Genomic DNA, 27137 nt, shown 5'->3' on the forward strand with positions numbered 1-27137 from the left:
GTTTTCTGCATCTCAGTGCAAAGCTCACTCCATTACAACATGCTGCCCCAGAGGTCATACAAGGTATCACATTCTGAGTTTAATCTATACTGCGTCTTGGATGTGGCTCACAAGTTACTGTTTGGTATAAATGCACAAAATCAGAGATTTAGAACTGGTAAGAGACCTTAGAGTCAGTCAGTAAGCATTTATTTAGCACTTATTATATACCAGGTAGTGTGCTAAGTGCTAGTGATTTTAAAAATGGCAAAAGTCAGTCCCTGTCCTTGAGGATGATACCATCTAATGAGAGAAACAGTGAGCAAAAAGGTAAGTACAAACAAGTTATATGCAGGATAAACAGGAAATAATTAACAGAAGGAAGGCATGAGATTTAAGAGAGACTAGAAAATTTTCCTGTAGAAGGTAGGATTTTATCTGGAACATGAAGGAATCCAGGGAAGCCAGTAGACAAAACCGAGGATGAAGAACATTCCAGGCATGGGGGACAGCCAGAGTATATGCCTGGAATCTGGAGATAGAGTATCTTGTTGATGGGACAACCAGGAGGCTAATGTCACTGGATTGAAGAATAACTGGGGGGGAAAGTCTAACGTGCAAGAAGACTGAATGACTTAGAATACCTTAGAGGTCATCTAGTTCAACTCTTCATTTTACAGATAAAGAAACGGAGGCATCATGAGATTAAGTGATTTCTTCAAAATCAGCATCAGGTAATAGTACAGCCAGAGTCTGAATCCTGTACCTCTGACTCCACATCCTATACTTAATCCTCTGATCCACAGGGCTTCATACTATGAACTTTGAACTTTTCTTGCTCTTTCTTCTAAATTCATCAGCAGGAACTATAGTTATTTGAATGTTGTGGTCATACAAGGTATAAATATGTATAAACAGACAGAAATGCACAGCCAAGGTAATTTAAATGATCAACCTCATCTAGCACTTCTCTTGTGACCAAAGAGCAGCTAGAACCAGTTTTGCTATCTGGTTACCCCTGGCACAGAGCACTGTACATGGTAAATGCTTAATCAACTTCTGTTGAATTGAATTGAATCATTGCCAACATTTCCATATCAGAAAACTGTGATGACAAATACCTTGTGACCAGGTTGCTCAAAAGCACATATACAACCCTCAGACAAAGAGATATAATTAAGAATTAGCCCTGCTCCCTCAATTGTAATTTCACCCTCAGTTCTAGTTCCCTTATAAATTTTAGGCACCTCCATCTCAGAGCATTTTTTAGTTATTTAATTTATTTTTAATTTTCAACATTCACTTCTATAAGATTTTGAGTTCTAAATGTTCTCCCCATCTCTCGCCTCCCCTCAAGATGGCATGCAATTTGATATAGGCTCTACATATGTATTCATATTGAACCTATATTCATATCAGTCATGTTGGAAAGAAGAATTAGAACCAATGGGTAAAACCATCAGAAAAAAAAAACAAACAAAAAAGGGAGAAAAAAGAGAGAGCAAATAATATACTTCAACCTGCATTCAGACTCCATAGTTCTTTTTCTGGATGTGGACAGTATTTTCTATCATGAGTCCTTTGGAGTTGTCTTGGATCCTTGCAATGCTACAAAGAAATGAGTCTATCAAAGTTAGTCAATCGCACATTGTGGCTGTTATTGTGTACCATGTTCTCCTGGTTCTGCTCTAGCATCAGTTCACTCAAGTCTTTACAGGTTTTTCTGAAGTCTCCCTGCTCAACATTTCTTACAGCACAATAGTATTCCATTACATTCATATACCACAACTTGTTCAGCCATCACCTCTGAGCATTTTGACAAAATGACAGACAAGTCATTTTTTAAAAGAGGTTGACCTCTGAGCTGAATCCCAGTGCTTTGGAAGAAACATAATGGATGGAATCCTGAAGCTGGGGTCAGAAAGGTAGCTTCAAATCCTACCTTAGACATTTACAGTGTGACTATGGGTAAGCCACCTAATTTCTTTGGGCCTCAGTTCTTCAACTGAAAAAGTCATTTCTAAGTTTATTTCTACGATGCTATGATCCCATGCTTCCGCTGGGTTTCCATGTCTTCCAAGTCATTCAAAATGATAATGCAAAAAAAAAAAAGTCACGGAGGTGAACTCAGCTCTACATCATATCTTTAAAGAAAGTTTACAGGGCTGTGGTAGGTCAGGCTTAAGAAATGGAAACAAAGATTGATAGGATGATCTCATAGCTTCTTGATCAGCTTTGACTGATATCAGGGCACATGCCTCAATAAGCCATTTGGGAAGCAAAGACAGCCCACATGTGCAAACTGTTTGTCTATTCAATCAGTTTAGTTGCATGCCATAAAAACTTCATGGTATGACAGTGAAACATTACAGGAAAGGAAGAAAACACTTATCTTGCATAGAAAAGGTCCTACCAAATTCTACCAGATCTACAGGATTCATAATCGTTCAACATAACCAGAGATTTCAAGGTCTCTTTTGGAAAAACTAGTTGGTGCTAAATTTCTCTACCTCAGAAGTCTGAGTCAAACTTATCGGCATTTGAACATGCTGTTCCAGAGTCTGGGTATGCCAAATCTGATTCCTAGGCCACTAAGCTCTTGCCTCTGGCTAAATAGTGGTTTGTCTGATATCCATTCCAGTTAGATATCCATCACTTACTATGGGCACCAAGGGAAAAAGCATACTTATGTGCTGACTGCATAACTTACAGTGATAAATGTTCAGCGTTTTCTTTGATGTTCCAGTGTTCCGAATTTTAACATTTGAGAGGCTATTCAAAACTGTAAACCATGTACTTAAAAGGCAAAACTTTTTTAAAAATCAATTTCAAACATCCCACAATTTTTCACAACTTAAGACTATGTCAGTATTGCCCTCTGAATGGTATGAAGTTATATGCGTTTAATCCCAACAAAAGATACTTTCACTGAGACAAATCAGTACATCCCCATGAGGCCCATGTGTGCTGGCCGACAGGATATCTGCTCTTAACCAAACTGTAAATAGCTTGGAATTTATAATGGTCCATTGGCACAGTCAGGATTAATATGGCAGTTCAGTAATTGGGGAAAGAATTTCATCATGACATCCTATCCACAAGTCAGGGATGTCCTACAGAAAGTGTGGACATTATTGTTTGTTCTACTTGCCTTTTCTGGTCATTGCTGCAAGAAGACTACTTCTGAACACTATGAAAGGTATCCCAAAGGGAGGCTTGGACAATGAACATAATCCTTGTCATTAAAACATACACATGTCATTGCTGTAGGTAGTGTGGGCAGCAGTGGTCTGCTCTCTTCCTCTGTCCACTCATCCAGTTGATGTTCAGTGGCTATGAGAAGTGGGGCAAATGTTAAGAGTTAAAAGAGGAGATTGGTGGAGTGATGTGTGCTGAAGCTGCCCACTTTGATTCTGGGCCCAATTACTTTTTTTGCTAATTCCCAGAATAGTTTCCTAAAAAGACAAATTCCTTTTGGGTATAGAGTTCCATGTCACTTCTCTGCAGTTATTTAAAAAAAAAAATATTGCTTACAAGGGCAATATTTGTATTTTTTTCTTTAATATACTGCAGCAAAGAAGTGAGTGCTTCTGAGTTTTTATTATCTTGAATAATCCAAAGGACCTTTAGTAGATACACCTGGGTCATGAGGGTAACTTCCTCTTTCATTTTCTGTGTAAACAGAAAGTAGTGACTAATAAAAACAAGTCACACCTACTTAGCACTTTACAGCCTGCAAAACAATGTCTTCATAACAAGCATAGGAAGTAAGTATAATCTCCATTTTACAAAAAAAGAAATGAAATTTCAAAGAAGCAAAAGGACTTGCCCAATGTTACTCAACAAGAAACAGAGTTGAGACTTTAACCCACTTCTTCTGATTTCATTCCCAATGACCTTTCTAGTGCACCTTTTGGCCTCATTCCAAGCCAACTGATGAAGCACCATTAGGAAAATTGGCAGAAGACATGAATTAGGAGAAGAGTGGTAACTAAAAATGAAACACTGACCCCACAGATAAAACAGAAAGTACAATCATCCATCTATTCATTCAACAAGCATGAATAAAGTATCAGTTAACTATATGCACTGTAGGAGGTACAGAAAAATAAGACACAATTCTAAATCAAGTCAATAAGCATTTATTATACTTAATATGATCCAAGCATTGTGCTAGTGGATACAAAGAAAGATAGAAAGTCATCCCTGCCTTCAAGGAGCTCATGATGGAGGAGACAACATGCAAACCATGTAGAAGAAAAATATATACAGAATAAATTGGAAATAATCTCAAAGGCAAAGCAATAGCATTAAGGGATACTAGGAAAGGCTTCTTGCAGAAGGTGAGTTTTTTTAACTGAGACTTGAAGGAAGCCTTGAGGTGGGGACAAAGAAAGAAAGCATTCCCAGCATGGGGAGCAGCCAGTAAAAATGCACAGTTAGGAGATGGGGTATTGCGTACAAAGAACAACAATGAACCCAGCAAGGAAATCAGTGTCATTAGATTGCAGAGTATATATAGAAGACTGGAAAGGTAGAAAGGGGCCAGGTTATGAAGGGCTTTAAAAGCCAGAGGGTTTGTACTTGATGTTGGAGGCAATAAGCAGTGACTGGAGTTTATTAAAAACGAAGGTAATGTGGTCAAACATGTGCTTTTAAAAAATCACTTTGACACCAAAATAGAGAATGAACTGGAGTGGGGAAAGACTTGAGGCTGAAGGCTAATGAAAGACTAATGCAATAATCAGGCATGAAGCAATTAGGGCCTGCACCAGGGTAGTGGCTTACAAGAAGCTTGCAATCTAATAGGAAAGGGATGATATTTAAGTTGTCAAATTTAGAAGTAAGTAGTCAAGGGCAGAGATAACTAAGCAACAGATAGTGTGTCTAGTGGATTTCTTGTCAGACTTCTTGAGAAAAAAATGAAATAAGATGGGAAGAGATCAAAAGAAATTGTCAGCATTGTTTCTAAACATTCTTTCTCCATCTTTCCCACATTCATTTTTGCTGTTTTAAGAAATTGGGGGGGGGGGTAGCTAGGTGGCACAGTGGATAGAGCACTGGCCCTGGATTCAGGAGGACCTGAGTTCAAATCCAGCCTCAGAACTTGGAAATTATGGGATGTTTGAAATTGATTTTTAAATAAGTTTTGCCTTTTAAGTACATGGTTTACAGTTTTGAATAGCCTCTCAAATGTTAAAATTCAGAACACTGGAACATCAAAGAAAATGCTGAACATTTATCATTGTAAGTTATGCAGTCCAGCTGTGTGACCCTGGGCAGGTCACTTAACCCCACTGCCTAACAGAAAGAAAGAAAGAAAGAAAGAAAGAAAGAAAGAAAGAAAGAAAGAAAGAAAGAAAGAAAGAAAGAAAGAAAGAAAGAAAGAAAGAAAGAAAGAAAGAAAGAAAGAAGACAGGAAGGAAGGAAGGAAGGAAGGAAGGAAGGAAGGAAGGAAGGAAGGAAGGAAGGAAGGAAGGAAGGAAGGAAGGAAAAGGGAGGGAGGGAGGGAGGGAGGAGGAAGGAAGGAAGGAAGGAAGGAAGGAAGGAAGGAAGGAAGGAAGGAAGGAAGGAAGGAAGGAAGGAAGGAAGGAAGGAGGGAAGGAGGGAAGGAAGAAAATTGGAAGGGGCAGCTAGGTGCACAGTGGTTAGAGCACCGGCCCTGAAGTCAGGAGTCCCTGAATTCAAATCCGACCTCAGACCAAACACTTGACACTTACTAGCTTTGTGACTCTGGACAAGTCACTTAACCCCAATTGCCTTAAAAAAAAAAAAAAGAAAGAAAGAAAGAAGTTGGAAATAGTTACTCAATTTCATGGGCTTTGAGCATTTATAGTAAATGTAAATATGTGGCAAATGTTACTGCAAAAAGAGTAGGAAATACAAAAATTATATTTATTTTTCTTCTTTTTTTTTGAGTGGGTCTCCCTATTTTACCTAGTTCTTCACTGGCTCAACTTAATTGGCTTTGATCCCTGCTTTTCCAACCCTGGTTAGTCTACCCTTCCCAGGGCAAGCTGGCGCACCACCGCCACACCCATTCCCCAGAGGCTCGATGTATTGGTGCTTGATTTAGTAGGGACGTTGAGGGTCTTTTTTGCAATGCTGCTCAGAACTCCCAAACTCAAGTGATCCATTGGCCTCAGCCATCCCTAGAAGCAGGAATTACAAGTATATACCACAATGCCTGGCCTAGAAGCTATATTTCTTGCAGTAACCCTTAGAGGCCCATTTTGTACACATGGATACTTTCAGACAACCTCCCTAGGTACAGCATTGACAAAGAATTATGACTCTAAGAATTTTATTATTTGCACTTACCAACTTTGGCATTCATTGCCTTGTTTAGAGGGGTTCCATTTTATTTGATAAGTTGTTATTAGAAAGGAAACCATGGAATGATGGAATAGGATCATGACATTCTTACCCACATTTTGAGCTATAGAGCTCCTGCTACAAGAAACCATAAAATATAATCCACAAGGTTTCTGTACGACATATACTCCTTGAAGTGCTCAGTTAATAAATTCCAACTCAGAGAATGGGACTATTAACTCACTTTTAAAGGTACAATATGGCTTTCCACTGCTTTCATTTATATTGATAACTGAAAGCCCTTTCAGTTGTTAACATCCATACCTACTGCAGCCTGATTTTACCTATGGGAAAGAACACTCCTTTTTCAGTGTATTTACCACCCATCCCTAAAAGGTGGAGATCTGATTTATACCAGCATTTCTTCCCCTACTTCTATAGTGGAGAGTAAGGGCAAATCTTAGTTTTATATCTAGTCTTTCAAAGCTTTCTATTCTGTATGTGCCTCAATTACTGCAGCAAAAGAACCGATATGGTTTGTGGGAATACCAAAAACTAAGGCCACTGGTGGCTGAGATTATCCTAGCATTTTCTCAATGATCTGTAGTTGACATGACACTTTTAGCACAAACATGGAAATTATTCCCAGTGCGAGTAATTTTTTTAAAAAAAGAATAGAAACATTATTCAGTGAATCTCTTTCAGCCTTAGCAAAAGTTCTAACATTACTAGAGTAAATGTTATAAACCACTATATTGGGATATGTGAAAATATATATGGAGTTGGAAACTCAAAGAGACCTTAGAGATCCATCTAATATAAGGGGTCTTAACCATTTTTTTGTATGTTACAGACCCCCTTTGGTGGTCTGGTGAAGCTCATAGACCCCTTCTCAGAAGAATGTTTTTAAATGCACAAAATAATATGCACAGGATTTCAGAGAAAGCCACATATATTAAAATATACTTTATATTATATTATTTTATAATTATCAAATTTATTTTAAAAGTTCATGGACCCCAGGTTAAGGATTCTTGATCTAATCTTACCACCACCTCTTTTATAGATAGGGAATATGAAGCCTAGGGGGTTAAATGATTCTCCTAAGATCACACAAATACCAAATGGAAGACGCATGATTTGAACCCAGGTCATCTGACTTTAAATCCACAACTGTTTCCACCATACTATGAAGCTAATACATGATACATGCATAAATAAATTTAGACAGAGGGGACTATACAGAGGGATGGCCTGGGGTAAGAAATAATGCAAGTTCAAGTCTAACCTTAAATATTTACCCAGGAAAAGCCACTTAACAATTGTCTGCAGTTGAATTTCCTCAACTGCAAAATAAGGGTAACAATAGGAACTACCTCCCAGAGTTGTTGTGAGGATCAAATGAGATAATATCTATAAAGCACTTAGTACAATGCCTGGCACATAGTAGGTGCTTTAAAAATGCTTGTTTCTTTCTTTTCTTCCTTTAATAGAAAAATCAACATTTTCTAGAAATGAAAGAAAATGAATAGGTTCCCCTTTAGAGCCCTTTAAACAACAAAGATGAAAAGAAAGACGCTATAAAAATGTTTTTGACATTTCCCATTTTAAACATAAACACATCGATGTATTTTTAATACTACAAAACAGATAAAAGAGAGGGCAATATTTTAAAGGGTAGAATATTTTATATTAAAGTAAACAAAACAAAAGAGCTGTCCAGGAAGTCAAAAGTGATTATCCATGAAAAGAAGCATGTTCTTTTCATTATAGCAACAAGTAACTCCAAACGCATCAGACATGATTTCTAAACTTTGTACAGAGCTCATGGCTGCATTTATTCTTACATTAATTACTCAACCCAATGCTCCCCCAACTCTGGTAAAAGGAACTATTCTAAAGATGGAGAAGAATACCCTCCACAGATTTTTATTGATGGCAGAGGAGAATTCCCCAGCTCATTCTCCACTCCACCTTTCTCCTTCCCACTTAATTCTGGCCCTTCTAGTCTGAACAAAGAAGCCTAAAAATCTAAATGAAAACATAGACAAAGAGTTCCAAAGGAGTCAATGATCAGTGCAGGTTAGTGGAGAAAGCCCTGGCCTGGGACTCAGAGGAGACCTGACTTGAAATACCCATTAATCACTAGCTAATCAAATGACCATGAGGACGTCATTTAAACTCTTTGAGCCTTGACATCTTCATTTGTAAAATGGGATGATGCCTACCTTGACTACCGGAGAATTATGTTGTCAGGACAGCATTTGAAATTATAAAATTCACTGGATAAGAAGCAATCTCAGAGTCAGGAAAACCTGGATTCACATCCCTCCTCTGACAAGTACTGGCTCTGTGAAGGAGAGTACATCATTAATGTCTCTGGACCTCCAAGACACTCTCTAAGATTATAAATCACAGAGAAGTTACCTCCCCACAATCTCTACATCCCAATGAAATCATAGCTCTGGTTCCACACACACACAAAGATACAGATTAGATACAGATAGAGAGATAGATATAGACACAGATAACAGATATAGATAACCAAGATTCAATGGAGAGAATATTGGCTTTGGGATTAAAGGCCCTAAAATCAAAAGATAATAAACTTAGAGCAGGAAGGGATCTTTGAAGCCATAGATTTCCGTCCCCTTGTTTCACAAATGACAACTGAGTACAAATAGTTTGAATGATTTGCCCAGAGTCATCCAGCTAGTAAGAGGCTAAGGGTATGATTTGAACCCAGTTCTTCCTGCCTCCAAGTCCCACACCTTATCCACTGTAGCAATCCCATTGTAGTCACTTACTCTACCTTTGTGATCTTAGCAAGTCATTACATTTCCCTGGGCCTCAGTTTCTGCATCTCTGGAGATTAGTTTAGATGACCTCTAGGGTCCCTTCCAACTTTATAGCTGTGATTTTATTTTGATCATAACTTTTCATTCACCTGAGCAGGGACTGTCCCCAACATGCTACGATGCCATGTTTATATTCTCCCTAGCAATATTTCTGTTGCAAGGAAAACTATTTTCCACTCAAAGTAGAATTAATTTAAAAGGAAGAAAGTGGGGAGAAGGATACATTCAACATACAGGGTGACCCAAAAGTCTTGACAAAGTTTTAAGCTTTAGTAGCTTCATTTTTCACAGGAAGACCTGAATTCAAGTAAAACCTCAGCCTCTTACTAGCTATATGACTCTGTGAAAGTCACTTAAACTCTCTGTGCCTCAGTTATTTCATCTGTAAAATGAGGTGGTGGGACTGCATAGCTTCTAAGATTCTTCCCTGCTCTAAATCAATGACCTTACTCTGAGGTACCACATCACAACTGTCAGATTGGGCAACATGACAAAACAGGAGAATGATCAATGCTGGAGAAAATGTGGGAAAATTGGAACACTAATGCATTGTTGGTGGAGTTGTGAAATGATCCAACCATTCTGGAGAGCAATTTGGAACCATGCCCAAAGGGCTATCAAAATGTGCATTCCCTTTGACCCAGCAATAGCACTTCTAAGGCTGTATCCCAAAGAGATCATACAAATGGGAAAAGGACTCACATGTACAAAAATATTCATAGCAGCTCTTTTTGTAGTGGCAGAGAATTGGAAACTGAGAGGATGCCCATCAGTTGGGGAATGGCTGAGCAAGTTGTGGTATATGAATGTAATGGAATACTATTGTGCTATAAGAAATGATGAACAGGTTGACTTCAGAAGAAACCTGGAAAGACTTACATGGTCTGATGCTGAGTGAAGTGAGCAGAACCAAGAGGACTTTGTACACAATAACAGCCACGTTATGTGATGACTAATATTGTTAAACTGAACCCTTCTCAGCATTACGAGGATTTAAGACATCTCAGATGCCTCGTGATGGAAAATGCTATCCACATCCAAAGAAAGAACTATAAAAGTTGAATTGCTATTTTTTTCTCTTCTGTTGAGTTTTGTTTCCTCTTTCTGATAGTTCCTTATTGGTTTTTAATTTTTACTTACAACACCACTAATGTGAAAATATGTTTAATAGGAATGTAAATGTAAAGCCTATATCAGATTGTATGCTGTCTTGGGGAGGGTGGTAGGGAGGAAGGGGGAGAAAAATTTTAAACTCAAAAGCATATGGAAGTGATTATTGATAAATCAAAATAAATTAATAAAATTAAAAAATAAATCAATTACCTTATTAAGTGTTAATAGCTTAAAACTGCATTAAAACTTTGGGGACACCCTATTGTTTGGGCCTTCCCAAATATAAAGGGTAAACTATTTGCTAGAGCTTGGCTTCTTTCAAGACTCAGCTGAAATACGACCTACTCCAAGAGGCCTTTCCCAGTCTTCCTAGCTATTAGTGCTTTCTTCTCCGAGGTTACCTTCAATCATTTGATCACTTTTGTATACATCTTGGATATATCTAGTTATTTATAGGTTGTCTCTCCCATTAGATAGGGAGCTCCTTGAGGACAGGGGCTGTTTTTGCCTTTCTTTGTATTCACAGGAATTAGCACATAATAAGTGTTTAATAAATGCTTTTTGATAGATTGATGATTGGCTAATTGATTGATTATTTGAGAGTGCCTGCCTTCCCATCTTCACAATTACCTAGCTGGGGATCCTTAAGTAATATCCACTTACAGATTCAGGCCCACTCTTGGCCCTAGAAGCATCGGTCAGGTAGGCAGAAAGTTCCATAGATCTGTTTTTCAGAATTAAGTTCATTTTGCTATTAGCTCAGCTATTGGCTGCTCCTGTACTTTGATTCTAGCAAGTGGATTTTGCCTTATCCATTATAACTCAACTTTAGTAAACTCAGTCCCTGTCCTGCTCTGCTGAAATTCAGTCCTTACTCTAGTACCAGTGTTTGGCTATTATTATAGCCTAATGTGTTATAGTCAAACTGAGATTAGATATTCTTCTGGGACTATATCCAGTCTTGCTCTCACTAGTCCTTCCAGGGACTGGATAGAGTTCTGCTTCTGACCCACAGCCTTTGTGGCTGGCTACCCCATTCATTCTGATGCCATCCACCTGTCTGCCTGCAACTCTACCTACTTCCTGCCAACAGATTGCCCTGACATCACACTCTGTTCACCTGCCAAAATACACCCCTCCCCCACTGCCCAATGCTTTACTTACCTGACACCAGATGATGCCTTGGCTAGACCTCTTTTCCATACTGTCCTGTTTCTCCCCCCACCAATCCAGATTTCCTCCTAGTGCCCCATGCTGGGACCTTCCCAGACTGCTTGCCCCATTCCTAGCAGAGCTGTCTGGTCTCTATGCCCTGACTATTCCCCATCTGGCTTGGCCTGCCACCCACCAAGCTCTAGTGCTGACAGTAGGGAGAATTATGCTCATTAATATTAGCATCATTTCAACACTGCACTGCATGAATGAGATTCCTTTGTATATATATTTAACCAACCCATGGCCACACCACACATAACAAACTTCAAGGGAAAACAAACTCTGACATTCGACCATGCAGGAAGGTTCTTTTTGTGACACAGCTCCCAAAGCTATTTATTCATTTTTCCCAAAGCATATAATGTACATCCACAGAAACAGTTAATTAAAGCAGGACATGTTGGGGAGTGGAGGGTGGGGGTGGGGAATGCCAGCATTCAAAGATAGGACTTAAATTGTAGATCTCAGGCAAAGAGCTTACATGAGACAGAATTTCTGTATTTTTCTAAAGAGTCACAGGTATATCTGTTGGCACTAAAAATTACTGTTCAACTTATCCATATTTTATTTTCATATTTTTTAAATACTTCTCTAAAAATGTTGAAATAGTCAATATAATTTAATGATCCCTTCTTACATGGATAGCATGAAAATCACAGATGGACATATAGAAGGGATTATAGATTTTGAGAGGGAAGGAATGTTAAACATCATCTAGCCCAAACTCTGCACTGTACATGTGAGAAAATTAAACCCTAAACAAGGAAAATGACTGACCTAAGATCACCTAAGTAGTAAGTGGAAGAATCAGGGTTCAAGTTCTCAGACTATTCCAAAGCCAGTGCTTTATAGTATACCACAGCTACAAATACTACGCATTGTGAGAATTTCTTTAAAAAGTATTGGGAAATAAAGAAGTTGACATTACCAGGGTGGGGGGAGGAGAGGGGCGTGGGTAACCCAGTGTTTTTTTAGCTCCTTATAAAACACCAGATAATTTTGGCTGAATTTTGAATGCTGTGCTTATTACATTTGAGCTAGACTGAAATTTGGAAATTATTTAGGAAAGATATGCTTAGTGACAAACTGCCTGAGGTAAGAATTCAACTTCAATACTTGTTTACACTAATGTACATGAGGGACAGATGAATCCTACTTTGTGCCATGGGAACTTATTCAAATAGTTTATGTTTGAGAAAATCCACAAAGCCAAAATTTTATTCAATGAAGTATTTTTAACATCAACATGATTCGATTCAACAAACCTTAATAAGGACATACTCCAGGAGTTATCTAACATGAGTGGGTACAGTATATAGGAAACTTCTGATATGGAAATTGATCAATCAAGCAAGCAATTGACAAGCATTCATTGAATGCTTTCTATGTGCCAGGCACTATACTTAGTTCTAGGGATATAAAGAAAAAGGAAATTCAATCCCTTCCCTCAAGGGGTTTACATTCTAAAGCAGAGGCAACATGAACATAAATGGAAATGTATGCACAGGGTAATACAAGGTAACCTTAGAAGTGAAGACACTAATTAAATCCATCCCTAATGACCTTCCACCAGCCTGGGAGCAGGTACAAACACATCTGTCACCTTCATGACTAGAGAGAAGCATCCTCACAATCTGGAAGATCTGAGTTGAAATTCTGCCTCCCATACTGACTGTGGTACTCTGGTCAAGTCATGTTACTTCTTAAGGACCCAGGTAAACTTCTGAGACTGTAAATTGCAGGACGATTATCAGTCTGCATTCGTTAAAAAAAGTTTCTACTCTACATACTTCCTTGGGGTGGGCAAGGTTATTATTGGCCAGGGAAATAGTTTCTCCTTGAATCCAGCAGTCAGCAAGGGCAGTTAAGAAATTATGAAGGTAAATAGACAAGTTCACACCTGCTGATCTCCCAGGTTAGCTAGAAGTCATTAGGACAGATTTAATTAGTGCCTTCCCTTCTAAGGTTTCCTTGTATTACCCTGTGAATATATGATCATTTAGTTTCATGTTGCCTCCACTTTAGAATGTAAACCCCTTGAGGGAAGGGATTGATTTTCCTCCCTACTACTCAGTATAGTGCCCGGTACATAGGAAGCACTCAATGAATGCTTGTCAATTGCTTGACTGACCAATTTCCTTATCAGAAGTTGCCTATATACTGTACCCTTGAAATTAAAGCCACCCCAAAAAATGCTAAGCACCCAGAATTAATTCCTACTCTCAAAAAATTATAATGAAATAAGAGAGGTATGGAATATACAAAAAAGGTAGACTATCGAGAATAGAGTCAAGAGGTTCAAAGTATTCTAGGAAAGTTTAAGAAGGGAAAAAGTTTGAAGAGATCACAGCCATTTTCCTAGAAGAGTTGGCCTCCTCATCTAGGCCAGGAGGGAAGAGCAACAGATTGAGTCTGCCCAACAGTGGCAAAAGTAAACCCATCCAAAAAAAAATCAAGACATAGGATTTGATACAGCTTACGTATGAAGAATACACTACAATAGCTGGAGCTGTCATCAATCTTACCGTTGCACCATTTTTTTAAATTATAGCTGTCTCTTACTTAGAAACTTTTCAGTGGATCCCTATTGTCTACATAATAAAGTCAAAGAATATTAAAGCTGGAATGAGTGTGAGAGATCATCCAGTCCAAATCCTTTATGGAATCAGAGAAATTCAAAGTGGGGAAAGACCTTGGAAGTTAATCTGGTAGGGAATCTGAATGAGCATCTCCTCTTCAAATTCACTGATATGTCATCATCAAGTCTCCATTTAAAGGTCCCCATTTTTGGAGAATCCACTTCCTTCTCTCCTCCTCGTTCCATTTTGGGGCAACCATGTCTATTAGGACACTTTTTTCTTCTTTACATTGAGCCTAAATTTGCCTCTGTTGTTTCAGTCTATTGCTTTTAACTCTGTCTATTGCTTTTAACTTCTGTTGGCAGAAGTCTCATCTCTTTCGATTATGACAATTTCAAAAGCTGGAGGACAATTATTATGCCCACCCTTAAGTTTCCTCATGTCCAGGCTAAATTTCTACAATTCCTTTAGCTGCTCCTTACTGAAAAATGTCTGCAGTTCTCTAAGCACCCTGGCTGCCTCAGTGAGGCAGCTATCCACTGTTTGCTATCCACTGTGTCCATGTCCTCCTAATTAAAAACAATTCTATACATATAATCCTGGTCTGACCAGGAGAGGGTACAGGTAAGACTATTGCCTGCATTATCTAGGAACTACATCTTTTTTTTTTCTTCTGGTTTTAAAGTATCCTCAATGTTTTGAGATGAACAAAATTTAAGTTGATCATTAAATGTCACTTAAACTAAATACCAATTCAAATTAAGATCCAATTCACTTAAGCAACTGGCAAGTACTTTGGCTCAATATTTCAGGAAATTGTTAATACGTTCTCAGTTTGAACAACTACAGAGAATACTGATGTGTTTTTACTAGATGCATAATAATTTGAATCCTTGATCATTCCTGGGGAGTGTTTTAGTTTTGTTTTCACATATATTAGTCATTTAGTCATCATAACATATATCCTTCCTCCTCCCTTGCCCAAAGAGCCTTTTCATGTAATGGTGAAAAAAAGTTAAGCAAAATCAGCTGAAATCTCTACCATGTTTGATAACATATTTAACTTTCCATACCCAGAGTGCCTTACATCTCCAATTAAAGGAGGGAAGTACATTTCCTCAATTTTTATCCATACGTTGATATGTGTAGGTGTTTCCTTCTCCTATGCAACATAAGGTTCTTTATGACATGGACTGTTTTATGTCTTTGTTTCCCCAATACCTAGCATAGTGTCTGGCACGCAGAAGGTACTTAATAAATGTTGATGGATTGGTTGATTTTGACATAGTTACTAGACCAGTAGATAAGAGCGATATACTAGGAACTATACACTACTTTTTATTTCATGAAGGAATTTCAATAAGGAATTCTTATGAGCAAGACATATATATGTATATAATATATGACAGGTGGATTGACTGGGTTCGTAATTGGTTGATCAACCAGACTCAAAGAAAGAGTAGTGATTAACGAATTAATCAATATCATCCTCATAGCAAGCATATATGGAATGTCATAAGGCTCTGTCTTTGTTGCCATTCAAGTTACCTTTTTTTCAATGATTTGGAAATAGATATAGATGGCATATTCATTATTTATGTGGAAGTAATGAAGCTTGAAAAGACAGTTAATACATCAAATTACATAACTAGGATCTAAATATATACTGATGAACTAAAAGGGAAGACTGAAGCTAAAGTGAAATGTATTGGGATAAATTCTTGCACATGGGTTCAAAAGTTCATCAGAACAGGTACAAGATAAGGGAGCTATGATTAGAAAGTCATTTATTTGGGAAAGGCTATAGATTTAAGTGGATGGTAAACTCAATACAAGTATGACATGCCATTTTTAAAAATGAGCCTGGTGTCATTCCACTGTGGATGGATAACTAACTTGGAAGTCAAAATTCTGTGCTGGAAAATGATGGTGAATTCTTAAAAACCCTAAAGTCATCATAGTTTGCATTAATAGTTCTGAGTGAGTCCTACTATGTTCTTTCCTGATCAAATCACTTGTGAAGTAGTGTAGCCATTTCTTGAAATCACTTTTTAGGAGGGACACTGACAAACTAAAAGATATCTAAAAGTGGGTGGCCAGGCTGGTAAAGAGATGAAACCATGCCATACAACAATTGGTTAAAAAACTGGGGAAGTTTAGCCTGGAGAACAGATTTAGAGAGGACAGGACGATTATCTCCAAATATATGAAAGATTGTTATGTGGAAGAAGGATTAGACTTGTTTTACTTGGGCCCTGAGGGTGTATGGGGTGTTCAAGAAGAACTAGCACCTCTGGTATAAGAGTTTATGAGTCCTCTTAAGGGCTGCTCATCCACCTTTGGTATCCATCATCACCCAACTCTCACCTGTGGCTCCAAAAAGCTGTAACATGCACAGTGTCCACTGGGCTAAACCAGGTTAAGTGTAATGGACATGTCTCAAATTACCTGTCAGCGAATTAGGAGGGATGTGTGTCCCAAGCATGTGGAAACACACACCAGGCCAGATGAGAACAATTTGTTTCAAGGACCATGAAGATGGCTGAATCAGGCACCGTGGAGAGCTTAGAGCTTGGTCAGACATTGAAGACACCAAGGTCATCTGCTGCATCCCAGGCCATCACAAGTCATCCTGACTTTTGTCTTGTGACTGGACTTTGATGACTCTGAAAGTGAGAATGAAGCTGATGACTTCATGTAATTCTCCCTCACTTAAATCCAATTCACACGCAAGTTAAAGCATCACCCCATGATGTCATTGGTCCTCTTTGGATGAGGACAAACAAAAAGTTGGGTCCTGGGACATAACTGGAACCAAGGGATAGGAATTCTGAGGAGGCAGGTTTCAATTCAATATAAGGAAAATATTTCCTAATAATTAGAGTAGCCCAGAATAAAACAACTTGCTTTGAGAAGTAATGGGCTACCCATCAGTAGAAGACCTCAGATTGGAGCTTTGAATGAATATTGTAGAAGGAATTAATGTGTTGCCTGGGGATTGGATAAAATAACCTCTAAAATCCCTGTTAATTCAGATTCTGTGATTCTACAATAATCCCAGGTTACATACATCTAACACAATTTTTTTCTCTCTCCCTTGAATTTCCGCAATACTTTATTTGTACTATTCTTATGGCATTTGTGCTGTCTGTATTATGTCTTAGCTTTGTTGCTCCAGATCCTTACTCCATTGTAACTTCAAAGGGTAAGGAATAACATAGAGGAGACCCGGATTTATTTAAGTGCTTTATTGGCATACATAGCTCTGGCTCACAACTACAGTGAATAAATTTGTAGTACAAAATGTCCCTAAAACCACCCTTCTCATAGAAGGAGTGAAGAAGAGAATAAGCATTTATTAAGTCCCTTCTATGTGCCAGGCACTGTGCTAAATCCTTTACAAATATTAAATTATGCAATTCCCTCTTCTCATTTGCATAACACTCAGAGGAGATATTCCTCCATGCCCTTTCACTAAATGTAATGCAAACAGTGGTTGAAGATGCTCTCTACTTATGTTGTTTCCTCCCTTTCCCTCCTTTACAATATCACTAAAGACTCCTTTTATCATCCTGGTTCTAATCTTACTGATCCAGCATATTTGGCCTCTCAGTTCATCATCAGATTATCCTAACCAGAGCCCTTCTAGTTTGGCATTCCTGTAGGCTGCTGTGGGATAACCCCCTTCCTGCTGAAGCCCAGAAAGACTTCAGTATCTCTGCTCCAAGGATCCTTGTTGTCAGTACCTATATTTCTTGAGATAAAAAGCTTGCAAAAAATAATAAGACTAGACAGGTCTAAAGATAAGCTGCAGCTACCAAGGTTATTTCTAAAACTAAAGAGCATCATCCTTGGACCTGAGCCAGCTGCTGCCCAAACCCTCAGATCCTGTATTTTTCTGGCTAAAGCCTTCTGAAGCTTTTCCAACAAGTTAACCCCTTGGCCACCATTATATTCTCTCACTTTTTATGTCATACAAGTATAATAAATGTGAAAAGCAATACTTGATCTAGGATCCTTGATTAATTTGTGCCATATTTTCCACAGGCATTGTTTCATTTCTTGTCCCTTCTAATGCTTATGCCAAAAGGTTTTCCTATAATCTTTGGAGAAGTAGTTTTTTGTTTGCTTTTTTGCTCGTTTTAATCAAGATCAGTTTCCAGAATAGAACTTTGACTTCTAAGTTAGTAGAATATCCACCCACAATGGAATGACAACTGGCTCTCCTTAAGCATGCTTTACTAATAACCTTAATAATCTTTAATGAATGGCATTTGTTAAATGTTTACTATGCTACAGGCACAGTGCTAAACTCTGGAGAGACAAATACAATTAAGCAAGATAGCCTCTGCCCTCAAGGAATGAACATTCTAATGGAGAAAGACAACATAAAGGGGTTGGGGAAGAAGGCAACTTTCTCTCTGATCATGCCAGTATAATACTGGCCCATGTCTATAGGGCAGAGTTATAAAATACAGCCTACATTCATAGTAACTCTGCTGTTGGAAGTATAGTTATGAAATGGGTTATAGTTATGCCTTCAGGTAGAAATCAAAATTTTCTAACAACAGGATAGGGGTGGAACTCCTCCCTATGCACAGAAAGGTCCTTCTCTGTCTTGTGTGGCTTCCATTATGCCCTCATGCCGCAAAGAAAGGGGAACCCACCAATATACAAAGACAGAATTGACCATGAGTGTTTATGGGAAATATTAAATGCAGCAAATGTATTAACTAACAGAATGCAAAAAAAAAAAGCACAATTATTCAGAAGTAAAACAGAGTTGAGGTAGGGACCACTCTCCCATTCCTCTAGCTGGTTTGCTTCTTTCAGGATTTTTTCTCAGGACTCAAGACTCTACTAAAGTAAGTGCCTCCCATAAAAAACCTTACCTTTCCCTTGCACTTTTCAAGTCATCTCTCATGGTATTAAAGAAGGGAATTTCAGATGTGGCAGACACTGGCAACAGCCATTGTGGTGTTGCTGTCATGGATCAATTGCCATCTATCCCTTCTCTTCACTTCATTATCCATGAGAATGTCCAAACTCCTTGCAGTAGTCCATATATGAAAAACTCAGAGCTCCTAACCAAGGGCTGATTGAGTGTTAGTTTCCTCTCTTTACAAACTGATAAGAACTACAAATCCCAGGGTTATTATTTTGGGGCCAGTCAACCCTTTGACATGGGTTGTTACAACAGCATAGTTAGGCATGAGTGGGTGGGAAGTGACATAGAGAAAAAACTGAAAGACAGAATCCAACATCTGACAGAAGAGAGTTGAGGAAGATGATTTCAATACAGGTTCAATGAATGGGAACATATTCCCGTGTATCTGTTACAACCTGTAGGCTTCCAGAGGCATTCACAAATCTTTATACCTTGAACTTATCTTTAAAAAAAAAAAAGTATCATTGAAGCCTTTTGTCATTATACTATAGTCATTTCACATATCGCTTCCAGGTAGAATGTTCCTTTATGGGGGGGGGGGGGGGAAACATGCTTTCTTCAGTAATAGTAGTCCTCCACCTCTTGCTTTGAGGGGGAACATAGATTTCACTATTCATTTCCAAGAAGTTTCAGTGGTTTTTCAAGTACTCATAGATCAACTTGCTGTTCTTCATTTGCACTGTTGTAGTCATGTCCTCCAAGTACTTTTGTTCTTCATCCAAGTGATCCATCTAGCTGTGAGTTTGATCCTGTTGATATTCATCTAACCACGTACCAGAATGAAGGTGAGTTCTCCTCTGGAAGTAAAGTTTATCCTTCTGGATATAGCACCCAATTTGCCAACATGCTAGGAAATATGAGGAAACCCATTGATTTCTGGAATCTCTGAAGGCTACTTGGAACCTTCAAGGTGAAATCCAGGCTTTGGTCCATTTTACTGATGTAGTGGAGTCTTTACCAACAGAAGAGAGTTGCTAATACTCAAGTAGTAGGGGTATCATCCTTTCCTGATGGTACCACCTTCATCCATTCCACTGGGTTTAGGAATCCACTTTCTCCAATAAAAACCATCTTAGGCATGCAGAACCGGACTAAGACAATTTATCTGGTGCCTACCTGAAGGCCTGCCCTGCTGTTTGCCTACCCAAAGTCTCAAAGAAATTGAGACTTGAGGTCACATCTACCCTAAATAGTGAGCCACAAACTCCTTAAAACTTTTCTTAAAATCTTGTCATCAAGATTGTTCATTGGTTCTGGGACACATTTCTTATGTATTGATGATCATCTAACCCATAGACCAGTATCAATCAATTTCCTATTTCCTTGTGGAAATAGGGTATTTTTCTTATCTAGAGGTAGTGTCATTCTAGTTTGTGCCAACTAATTTGTCACTACAATGGTTTCCAATACATCATAAATCTATGCCAACCATTCCTCCCATTCCTTGAGTATAAACTTTGGGGAGATTACCATTATGGTCATGTGTCTTCACCACTGCATTTCTTGAGATCAGAAACTTCTTAATATAGTACCTTAAAAAGGAAAATTAACAGAGAACCAAGAAGAATTATTCAACAGAGAATAAACACACACACACACACACACACACACACACACACACAACACACACACACACATACCCCTCAATTAGGAAATACTGGACTAAAACTAAGAAAAAGCAGAAATAGTTCAGCAAGTACAATTCTAGCCCAATGTGTTTACAATCTGAAAATAGACAAGCAATAGGTTAATATAATGTAATATAATATAACATAACATAACATAACATAACATAACATAACATAACATAACATAACGTAATATACCTGAATATTCTGATATAGAAAGGTACTGCTTTAGTTTTCCCTGTCCACACAGTCTCATCAAATACAAACCTGGAAGGGACATTAGAGATCATTAACCATATATAAACTTCCAATTTTACAGGAGAGAATAAACACTAAGGGGAGAGTGGATGAGATCTCTAACAGCTTTAAAATACTATGACATTAATGTCACAAGATTAGTCAAAAAATTCAATTCAACTCAGAAAGGATTATTAAACATCTACAGGACATCAGGTACGAGGTTCTAAGTCCTAAGAATACAAAGACAAAAATAGTGCCTGCTCTCAAGGAGTTTACATTCTAATATCAGATTAATTGAGAATTTGTTTCATGCTAAATGATAGTAGGTAAACTGAGAGTAGGAGCAGCATTTTTAAGGTATTTATCTGTTTAATCTATGTATTTAAATTAAATGGAAATATTGTCTATGATTTGTTTGATATTAGATATCTAAGGAAACTTTGATAGCCTCAACCTCTAAAAATATTCTGGAGGATAATAAGTGTAAACATAAGTTAAAACATTATGATCTGTTCATTTTCTGTTCATAAGTTTTACTCTTTAAAGTCTCACATCTATGAGGTCATATCTTATCTTAAATGAATGCATTTGTTATTCGGTTGTGTCAGTTACATCCAATTCTTCGTGATCTCGTTTGAGGTTTTCTTGGCAAAGATGCTGGAGTAGTTTGCCATTTTCTCCAGCTCACTTTACATATAAGGAAACTGAGATAAATAGAGTTAAGTGAATTGCCTAAGGTCACACAGTAAGTATCTGAGGCCAGATTTGAACTCATGAAGATGAGCCTTCCTGACTGCAAGCCTGGCACTTTATCCACTGTGCCACCTAAGTGCCCCCAAATGCATATATTTAGAAGATGAATTGAAGGAATTAGTGTTGGTTAACCTGGAAAAGAGAAAACTTCTGTTCTACATTAGTCTATCCCTTTAATGACATCAAGGGGAGGCCAAGCCTGAAACTCCCAAAACTCCCTGGAGTTGTAATGAATAGATTAAAGTTTCAGCCATGTCAGAACTTTAGCTTCATAGCTTATTGTCTTGTAACTCATTGGCTTGGGACAGAAAAATTTAAACCTGGCCCTAGAAAAGATGAATTTCTAGAAAATCTGGGCTCAGCCACTCCCTGTTTCCAGTTCCCTGTTGGCCAAGACACAAACTAACCACAGACTATCCTTTCCCACCATTCTCACTCTTAGTCCTGTAGGTCTACAGCCTTTCCTGATTCTCTTCATCCTCTCCCAATTATTGTATCACCAAGACCACCATGACCATTGCTGGAGTCAACTGAAGTGCTAGGTAGGAATAGGAAGACTTTCTGTTTTTAAAAAATGGCTGTATGGCTACTATCCTCCTGGAGAAAGGATGATGAAGACAGAGAGGAGGTATAGGAGGAGGCTGTTAGTAGGCAAGAGAATATATCCCTGAATTCCTTGGAGTGTGAGCGCCTTTCTCTGGAACCAAGAAGCCAGTTTTCTCAACTTGACTGCCTATACTCATGGTCATCTCTCTGAAATTCTAGTGGTACATGGAGGTACATGATAAGGTAGAAAGAACATTAGATTTAGAGTCAGATGGCATGAGTTCAAATTCTAGTCCTTTCATTTACTACCTGTATGACTTTAGACAAGTCATTTTAATTGGGTGGGGGTGGGGAGGGGGGCTGAATCTCTTCATCTGGCAAGTACCTTGGTCTCTTCCAGCTCTAAAATCCTATGATCCTTTATCAGTCTTTATGTACAATAACAGAGAAAATGAATGTATATGCATTTATTAAGCACTCATCAGGTTCCAAGCACTACTCTTAGGGTTGTAGATACAAATACAAAGCACACTGACCCTCAAGGAACATGCATTCTAATAAAGGGAGACAACATCTGCAGTAGAAAGTGGTCAGAGAGGACTATTTTGCTTTGGGAAGTTATTGAGATGGAAATTGCTGCCATAAAGGAATTGATAGCTATGCCTTTTCTCTTCTTAAGTAATTCTTGCATTGGCAATGTATTTGCCTTTTGGTAACTCTGAACTTCTACTTTCAGAGAATGTTAGAAAACTCAGTTTTTTGTTAACTAAAAAGACAAAATATCCCTCCCAAGAGCTAGATGGATTTTCACAAACATAATTTTATTGTCTTCACACTGTTTCTTTGAAGTGAGGAGGGACAGATGTTTTCTCATTTTATTGATAGAGACAAAAATTGTATTTATCTTAAATGTTTTTTTAAGCATTCACACAGATGGACAGTGGCAAATCTAGGATTAAAACTCAATTCTGTTTGCCCATTCACTGTCCTGTCCAGTAAGTGATATTATCATCAAAATACATTCATTTTTAGAAATGGGAAACATTATGTCTACATTCAGTTATGGTAGAGATTGCCAAATTGATAAAGTATTTTGATATGATGTGTTGGGACACCTAAAAAATGATTTCAATATGGAAAGTCCTTCAAATGGAGTCTGATTTTAAATGCTTTTGTTTGAAAAACTAGGATACCTTTTGCAAATAATTTTCCAAATTAAAAAAAAAGAAATAAGCATGTAAGATAAGTTTTAAAAGAGAACTAGGAACAAGAACTATATAGATTATTTTAAAAATATGAAGGTGTATGGAATGTGTTTAGTCATGAAGTTTGAAAGATCACTGATGGTTGTGATTAGGTATTAAAGCTACAGATTGAATTGGACCTTACTTAATAGTTTTATGATCTCATTTCTGGAAATGCACCACTACTATAGAACTCAGCCTGGCTATTCCTTTTTATCTTATGTAATAATAGTAATAATTTATATAGTTCTTACTATGTGCCAGGCACTGTGCTAAGTGATTTATAATTATTATCTCATTTGATCCTCCCAAGAATGCTACAAAATATGTACTATTATTATCTTCCTTTTACATAAGAAGAAAGTGAGACACACAGAGCTTGCTTAAGCTTGAGTTGCTTAGAGTCACACAGTTAGTAAATGTCTAAGTCAAGATTTGAACTCTGATCTTCCCGTCTCTAGGCTGAGCACTCCATCAACTGCCCCAAGACAGACATAACATTCACAATGAAATGACAAAGGCAGTAATTTGCATTTAAAGTCTTTCCTAATTGGCCCCCCATCTTATATTTCTAGATTGATTTCATAGCCACATATTACACATATACATTCTACATTCCAGTGAGTCTGGCCTAGTTGCCAGTTTCCATGCATTACATTCCATCTTCTGTCTCCATTCCCAGACCTAGAATGGCCTTCCTCTTTGTCCCACCTTTTGGAAGTCCTCATTTCCCTTCCAAGCTCGGCTCCCATGCCACTTCTTATACATGCTTCTCTGGAGCCCTGACAGTTGTTAGTGATCTCCCATACCCCAAACTGATTTGTATACATTCTGAATTTATATACTTGTGCATGATAGTACATACTAGTAGAATGTAAATTCCTTCAGAGCATGGATGAGGTTTTTTTTTCCTTTTTTTTCTTGGTATCACCAGTATCTAGCACAATGACTGGAATATTGTAGTTACTTAATAATTGATGAACTAATTTAAATCTGAGCAGAAGAACTTTAGAAGCCAATCAATGAAAAGAGAACTTATAAGGACCTTATAGGGTCTATGAACTTAATCAATTGGCAAAAGATTAATAATGAACTCATTAAAGACTTTAGAAGGCTTTTCAATAGTTCCATGGCTTCTTTTGTGGTTATCAGCTGTGATGCTTTCAGTTTAAAAGATTTACCTCCAAATGCAAAGTCATGAGCCTAGAGGGTCTTCTCCAGGAGATAGCCATAAAATTTGCTCCCAATACTTACTCTCTGAACTCCTTTCCTGACACTGCAATCTCATTCAGGTGTTTGTTCCTATTTCCTGCTACTCTTTCACAAGGACTGAGCAGTTTCAGGGGAAACTTACTGTTTTCAATTGCTCTTCTGTGATTTAGTTTTTATGATTTGCCAATCTCTTCTTGTCCCAGTAGGCCCACCCTTTCTGAAATCTGATCTAACTGAACAAGCAATTATTAAGCACCTACATGTGCTAGGCACTGGGGGGAACAAAATTTTTTAAAGTTCTCTCTCTCTCTCTCTCTCTCTCTCTCTCTCTCTCTCTCTCTCTCTCTCTCTCTCTCTCTCTCTCTCTCTCTCTCTCTCTCTCTCTCTCTCTCTCTCTCTCTCTCTCTCTCACACACACACACACACACACACACACACACAGAGTTCACATTTTACTAGGAAAGAGTTTTTTAACTTCTTTTATTATTTCCACACTACTAAAGGACTTTTTTTTGAAGTGCATGTTGCAACCTACATCATATTCAACTTCCACTGGTGTCTCAGGTCAGCCAGTCAGCTATGGTCTGCACTTTTGTGATGTTCCTGTTGCTCAATACAGAATTACAGAGAACGAGAAGAATGTGACCTTCTGTGCTCCAATGCTCAGTGAATATATCAATTATGCAAATTTTTTGTGAAGGCTTAAGAATGAATTGTGTGCATTTTTTTAGTACGCCCTGAAAAGCAGTCTTCCTAGAAATGATAGAAGCCCTATAATTAACATGTTTCAAGTGATTTGAATGTAACATGGTGTTACCATGCCCTCTTTGTAGTTTCCAACTACAATCTTAAAGAAAGCATTAGATTTGTATCCTTCTCAAGATTTGTGGATAGAGCTCCTTGTTGAAGAACAAAGGCAAGGCTGAACCCTTTATTAGAAACAAAGTTATAATTCAGTGCTCCTTTATTTCCTCCATTGCATTTGGGACTAGCTACACATCAGGAGCAGCCTCTCATCCTGGGGATTCAATAAAACCATCATTTTGGCAAAACAAAACAAAACAAAATTTTGGCATTAGCAAATCATGAGTCATCTCTGTGATCCTTACAGCTGTGCTTTGCACTGGGGGTAATAAATCATGTGTAAATAATAATCACTGAAATTAAATGTGTGGATGTTGGATAATTCTTTGTCATTGTTACCCACTAATAACAGTAATTTGGTTAAGTAAATTGTATTGATATCAAATGTTTCTAGTCTGCAGCTTTCAATTAGCAGGTCATACATTCCATCTTCAAATGACACAACATTTCAGCTGATATTTCCTCCTAGAGAGTATTCAGCAAGATAGCCTACCCCTTTGTTTCCTGGGCACTTTTCTTCTGTTTGTTTGTTTGTTTGTTTTTTAATGACTGACACCACTCTTTGCAGTATAAGGTCTTGACTGTCTCACATTGAGACAGGAAGATATGCATTGGCTCTGCTATTACCTGTCTAGCAAGACCATGGCCTATGACCCTAATGTCCTTAAGGAAGTGATCCCTTTTGCCCAATGGCTACATGCAATCTTTAACTCCTTTGCTCTTTCCACAGAGGTCACATTCCCTTGGGCTTCTGATCTCTCTCCTCCACATTGTAAAAGGTAAGCGATGGTCTAAGTTAAACCACAGGGGGCAGGCAACCCAGCAAAATTTCATTGTTTGGAAAACAAAAATGATCATGGAGGGAGCCTGTGCAAATCAGCAAAATAAATAAATTTTAAAGAAACTTTAAAAAAAAAAAGCTAATTCAGACTTATCCTTTCATCCAATCTGTTTCCCTCTCTTCTTGCTTACCTCCTTTTCTTCCCCAGTCTACTCTGTGCTTGTGCTCAGCAGCCAATACCTTATCTTCTGCTCTTCCATCCAGGGTGCTGGACAAATGTTCCTGAAGAAACAAAGGGTCTCAGAAGAGGGTCTACCTCCAGGAATGGTGTCATTTCTTGATGGGGTCTTTGGGGACACACTAGCAGCTCTCTCTACCATTCCCTGAAGCTTACAAAGAACTGAGGGCTCTACCAGTAAGAAAGCTCAATTTTGTATCTAACCATTCTCTGGTTTCTCCTTCCACTTGGCCCTGAGCATGGTCTACATATGAAGTTTATTCATGAAAAACGTATGGGCTTCCCAGGGGGCCCAACCTGTTCTACTGCAGTTCCCAGAATCTGCACAGCCTGGCCTTGTCCTTGAAAAGTAGAACACACCTGCTGGGGCCTTCCAAGTGCACACGAACGAGGAAGACTATTTAAAATCAAGGGAGGAGGCAGACATTTTGTTTTTAAAAATAAATTACTTAACCTCCCAAGACTGTGGTTCCTTTTCTGCAAAATGGAAATAATAATCATTGCACTAACTTCCTCAAATAGTTGTCATAAGGAAAAGATTTAGTAAATATATAGATACAGATATATTTTCATATATACTATCTAAATGTGAGCCGCCATTATAGTTCTCATCTTTCTCATCTT

At 38.1% G+C, this 27137-nt stretch overlaps 1 long non-coding RNA gene across 2 annotated transcripts; it reads left to right on the plus strand.

Annotated features, from left to right (window-relative positions):
- Positions 1–26935, plus strand: LOC110195830 (uncharacterized). 2 transcript variants are annotated; one of them, XR_013482837.1, is made up of 6 exons: positions 1–63; positions 660–713; positions 19696–19796; positions 20958–21088; positions 26225–26273; positions 26540–26935. It is a non-coding gene; the product is annotated as an uncharacterized LOC110195830 (long non-coding RNA). The 2 variants fall into 2 exon arrangements; XR_013482838.1 differs by lacking the exon at positions 20958–21088 and having other exon boundaries at positions 19696–19792.
- Positions 26936–27137: the final 202 nt, after the last annotated feature.

Source organism: Phascolarctos cinereus, unplaced genomic scaffold (assembly GCF_003287225.1).
Source record: "Phascolarctos cinereus isolate Bilbo 61053 unplaced genomic scaffold, phaCin_HiC Scaffold_726;HRSCAF=1367, whole genome shotgun sequence".
Taxonomy (NCBI): domain Eukaryota; kingdom Metazoa; phylum Chordata; class Mammalia; order Diprotodontia; family Phascolarctidae; genus Phascolarctos; species Phascolarctos cinereus.